Genomic DNA, 6,000 nt, shown 5'->3' on the forward strand with positions numbered 1-6,000 from the left:
GGCTGAGGCACTTGGGGCTGTTCTCATTGGAGAAGAGAAGGTTTATGGGAGATTTGATAGAGGTGTATAAGATGATTAGGGGTTTAGATAGGGTCGACACTGAGAACCTTTTACCGCTAATGGAGTCAGGTGTTACTAGGGGACACAGCTTTAAATTAAGGGGTGGTAGGTATAGGACAGATGTTAGGGGTAGATTCTTTACACAGCGGGTTGTGAGTTCATGGAATGCCCTGCCAGTAGCAGTGGTGAACTCTCCTTCTTTATGGTCATTTAAGCGGGCATTGGATAGGCATTTGGAAGTTATTGGGCTAGTGTAGATTAGGTAGGATTCGGTCGGCGCAACATCGAGGGCCGAAGGGCCTGTACTGCGCTGTATCTTTCTATGTTCTTCCTATGTTCTATGGGTCTGATTCAAGAATTTGGAATCCTTTCTCACTTATCGCTTGCCACAAAAATATTGTAAGTTGCAGAAAGTGCAATAAAATGTTCTGTCTTCTTACATGATGGTTCACTCAGAAACATCCGAGCACAACTGCAGTGGAAATACACCTTAATGTGTACACTCTGTCTCAGGAATACTACCCAATTTCAAACTTTTGCCACATTGCAGAGGGAGAGGGTTGTTGATTTTAATTAGCATCGAGGCTTCCATGGAGAGACAGTACACTAATAGACTTGGTTTCTTCATATGCCTGGAGTTGGAGGGTGGTAGAATGGTAGATAGAAAAGTTAGATGGAGACTTGGGGAAATGCAATGTCTGCGGTGTCATCTGATGGGTGTATAACTAAAGCAAAAAGACTGAGCCTGAGACTCACTGCATATACTCCTAGCTCATCAGCCCTGACCAAGAACTCCTAACCACAGCTCTACCCTTGTATTGGTTGAGATTTTCTAACCAACTTGTTCAGAAATGTTATTACACACCACTGAAACAATTGAGACTTAAAACCACACCTCCTGGCTCAGAGTTAGGGTCACTACCATTGTACCACAAGAACCCTCTTTGAGTTATATGTTAGCTCAGTTGGCTGAGCAGCTGCATATGTGACACCAACAGTGCATGTTAAATTCCTGCACCAGCTGAGGTTACCATGTCTTCTCAGTCTGACCTTTTCTTTAATTTCAAAAACACAGTTTATTCATAAGGAAAATTGTGTACAGTTTTGGTCACCTTGTTACAGGAAGGACATAAGGAAAGAGTGCAAAGAAGATTTACAAGGATGTTGCCAGGACTAGTAGGCCTGAGTTTTAGAGAGTGATTGGCCAGGATAGGACTTTTATCCTTGGTGTGTAGGAGAATGAGGGATGATCTTATTGTGGTATATAAAATCATGAAGGGCATAGGTAAAATGAAATTATGTAGTCCTTTTCCCAGGGTTGTGGCATTGAAAACTAGAGGGCAAAGGATTCAGGTGAGAGGGGAAAGATTTAAGAAGGACCTGAGGAACAACTTCTTCACAGAGAGTGGTGGAATGGGCGACCAGAGAAAGTGGTTGAGGCAGTTACAATAGCAACATTTGAAAAACATTTGGATAGGTGCACGGATGGGAAGGCTTAGATGGATAAGAACGAAATGTGGGCAATTGGAACTAGCTGAGTGGGCACCATAGTCAGCATGAACTGGTTTGGGCTGGAGGGCATGTTTCCATGCTGTATTACTCTATGACTTTAATATCTGTATAAATATACATAGTCACAAATGCAATTCTATACAGTAACATTTCAAGGAAACAAACATTGGAGTTTGGCTATCTAATAAACAAACCAAATGCATCTCTTACTTTGTAATATTATATTTCCATATAATTGAGAAATTGGGAAGGTCCGATTACTTGACAAACCTGCATTTAACTTTGTCAGGAAGACCTCAAACAGTGGTCTGTCCGCATTGCACATTAGTAGCAGCTGCCCCAAGCTTTAATGTGTCCCTCAACATATATTTCTGGACCTTAGAATGTGCCAGTCTACAACACTCGGTCGGGGTAAACTCCTTGCTCTGGAAGACCAATAAGTTTTGGGCAGACAAAAAATGTCTTTTACCGAGTTGATGGTTCTCCAGGTGCAATCAATGTTTGTCTTGGAGTGCATCCCAGAGAATAGACCGGACAGCACCGTGTCCTGTGTCATGAAGCTGCTTGGAATGAATGTTAACAAAAACCATTGCATCTTTCTCCACACTTTTTGTGCAAAAACACATTTCAGAAGGAGATGTGTGACATTCTCTACCTCTCCACAGCTGCTTCAAGGGCAGTGTGCAGCGGCGCAGGCTGACCGGGCATAGAAAAAGCATCTTGTAGGTTATGCTCTTCTTACCACCGGCCAAGCAATGGCTTCGTGCTTGTTGGAAAGTTCTGATGTTAAGGCATTCTGCCAAATGACTTGGACAGTCTGTTCAAGGAATCATGCGGAGGATCCCACCTCTCCTTTTCCCACAGGCCCTTGAGATGCTACATAATGACTTCTTACTAATAGCCTTGTGGTCAAGGTGTTTTCCTTTGCAAATTTCTGCACAAAGGACAGGTGATACAAAATGGTCCAAATACTTGTAGTATTCCATGGCAATAAGGCCAGTACCATCCTTCATAACACCAGGACAGGGAGATATTTGGTGTTTGTGTACTCAGGACCTACAAACAGCTGGATGCAGCTACACACAAAGGTAACGACTAGAATGTGGGCAGCATTTTGCATGTTCTTTTCTGACTTCTCCAGAGTTTTATATATGGTGTCCCTGTAGATATGATCCACCTTAGACCTCCAGATGAAGTGGAAGGTGACTGCAGATGCAGAGATTTGTGGATCAGACCAGCCCTGCAGATCTGTGTGGATTGTCACCTTGTAGTGGTGGAGAAGCTTGTGTGGTCCTGAGATGTCCTGAACGATACTATCTGGAGCTATGCTCCTGGTAGGGTCACCCATGGTGGGAAGGTGGAGGATGAGGTCCTTGACAAAGAACAATCTAACCAAGACCTCACCAATGGAATAGGCGGGCAAAGTTCCTTCAAACTCAATGGCTGTGAAGGCTGCAACAAATCCATCAGCTCCAGTCGTCGTTGTCTCCATGCGATTGGAATCAGTTGGTTGATTTGTGAAGTACTATGTGCTTCTTGGAGTACAACATCAAGTACACGTTAAACAAATATACACACAGGCATCTTTGCTCTGTGGGCTACTTCTTCAAGTCTTTCAGCAATCGAGGGCGACAGGAAGAGGCAATGTGATGGCTGCAAGCTCCTAGCTAAGAAGTGACACAAAAGTACTGAATACTTGATTAAGTCGCTCAACATTTGAACAGAAGCAGGAAAGTTGTTCAGTAGCAATATTCATGTCTGCGTAGCCCTATTTAGGATCCACTTTGCTCACCCTGAATTGGGAGGGGGCTAGGAAAGGTGCCATAAAAGTAGTCTTCTTCACCTCATCCTGTCTGCAGTGATCACCATTATGCAGTCAAAAAACATTGAGAAGTGAAAGTATGAAATTTGGAACCTGGAATATATAAACTCTGATGGATTACCCAAACTTAGACTGGCAGAGAGGAGAACGGTCTTTTGTTGAACGGGAATTCCAAAAAATCAACTTTGACATGATGGCTCTGAGTGAGACCCGCAGAGCTGGAGAAGGCAACTAAAGGAAGACCATGGTCAGTATATCTTTTTTTCTGGAAAGGATTTGATTCTGAACATCCGAGAATTCATGGACTAGGTTTTGCCAATCCGAAACAGCCTAGTTCAGAAGCTGACAGAGCAACCACTCAGAATCAATGAATGTTTCATGACTCTGTGAATTCAGCTCATCAAAAACCAACTTGCGTCTATCATCAGTACCTATGCTCCAACTCTGAATGCTGAAGATGAAGTAAAGGAGAATCTCTATTCCCAAATTGATGATGTCCTTTCCTCTGTTCCCAACAACGATGAGATCATTTTCTTGGAAGACTTCAGTGCCAGAGTCGGGAAAGACCATAGGCTCTGGACTGGAATAATTGGCAAGGAAGGAGTTGGCAAGGTCAGTGCCAATGGAATATTCCTCCTCACCAAATGTGCTGAACACAATCTGGTGATTAGAAACACACTGCTTCACCAGCCAAAGAATCATAAAGTCTTTTTGCAGCATCCACACTTCAAACATTGACACCTCATCGACTACATCATTGTACGATCTCAACACCAACAAGATGTACTGATAACAAGAGCTGTTACTGGTGCCTACAAGTACTGGATAGACCATTGACTCATCTCATCCATCGTGAGATTGAAGATTCGACCCAAAAGGAAACAGCAAACCCGGAACACTATGAAGAAATTCAATGTGATATCCTCCAAAACATCAACTGTGTACAGAAGTTCCAACAAAAGCTTCAAGAACAACTGCCTCAACAAATCTCAACATCTGTAGAAGAATATTGGAAATAATTGAAGACCACTTCATCACTTCCTGCAAAGAAACAATTGGATTCAAGACAAAAAAAAAGTATTGATTCAATGGTAACGACTTTTCAACGAAAAGAGAAAAGCTTTCATCACCTTACAAAATGACCAACAACTGGCTACCAAAAGGAAACAGTATCAGGCATGTAAGGCTACAGTCCAGAAGAGCACCTGAAACCTGAAAAACAAATGGAGGAAGAAGAAAGCTCAGGTAATCCAACAACTAGCAAACGCCAATGACACTCGAAGTTTCTTCAACACAACTAGAGCTATTTTGGGCCCATCTATTCATGGTCAAGACCCTCTCAAAAGCAACAATGGTTCAATCATTCTAAAGAGCAATGCTGACATCAATTCACGATGGATGGCGCACTTTGAAGATCTTCTAAATCAAACCATCCCATTTGACAGGAATGTGATCCACAATATTCCAAAACAGGTGCTTGACGACTCCCTAAGCAAAATACCAGCACTTTAAGAAGTCAAGGAAGCCATCAAAACCTTGAAAAACATCAAGGCTGCTGGACTCGATGGAATACCAGCTAAGGTTTGCAAAGTTGGAGGTAACCTGCTTCATTACCAACTGCATCAACTTCTCATCAAGATCTGGATAAATGAAGAGGTGCCAGCAGACTTTAGAGACTCAGCAATCGTTACCATCAATAAAAGCAAAAGTGATTGATCTGAATGTGGAAACTTTCATGGAATTTCCTAGTTAGCAACAGCAGGAAAAATCATTACGTAGAACAATCGACATGATCTTCACAATGCAGCATCTACAAAATAATGTCGTGCACAACTTCAACCTTTGTTTATGGCATTCATCGACATCACCAAAACCTTTGTCTTGGTATCAAGGGAACTCCTACGGAATGTCCTATCCACCTATGGATGCCCTGAAAAGTACATTCAAAGCCTACGACTCCTCTATGATAGCGTGATTGCCACAGTTATGATCAGCAACAGTAACTGTGAGCCTTTTAAAGTTAGATCAGGAGTAAAACAGGGATGTATGATTGCCCCAACTTTGTTCGCCATCTTTGTCGTGATAATCATTCACAGCACAAAGGATGACCTACCCCTAGCAATCAAAATTGTCTACACAATAGATGACAGACTTTTCAATATTTCCCATCTTAAATCCAAAAGCAAGACATCTATGAGTTCCCTCATAAAGTTCCAATATGCAGGTGACAACAGTGTTGCAGCTCTCTCAGAAAAACATGTACAATAGATTCTGACTGTCTTCAACCATGCATACATATCATATCATCTATCAACCATCAGCAACTGAGACAAATTGGATAGAATCATTCATTCAACTTGGTGAACTAATCCTGGAAAACGTGGACCACTTTCCATATCTTCGAAGCCTCCTCCAATTTCAACCTTAATGACGAGATCCATCATCACCTTAAATGCGCTTGAACAGCTTTTGGATGTCTCCAAAAAAAGATTGTGACATCTGGATAGGCACTAACATGTTAGTGTACAAAGCAATGGTGATCCCAACACCCCTGTATGCATCAGAACCTTGGACAACATATCAATGACATCTGAAGGCACTTGAAA

Source organism: Hemiscyllium ocellatum, chromosome 40 (genome assembly GCF_020745735.1).
Source record: "Hemiscyllium ocellatum isolate sHemOce1 chromosome 40, sHemOce1.pat.X.cur, whole genome shotgun sequence".
Taxonomy (NCBI): Eukaryota; Metazoa; Chordata; class Chondrichthyes; order Orectolobiformes; family Hemiscylliidae; genus Hemiscyllium; species Hemiscyllium ocellatum.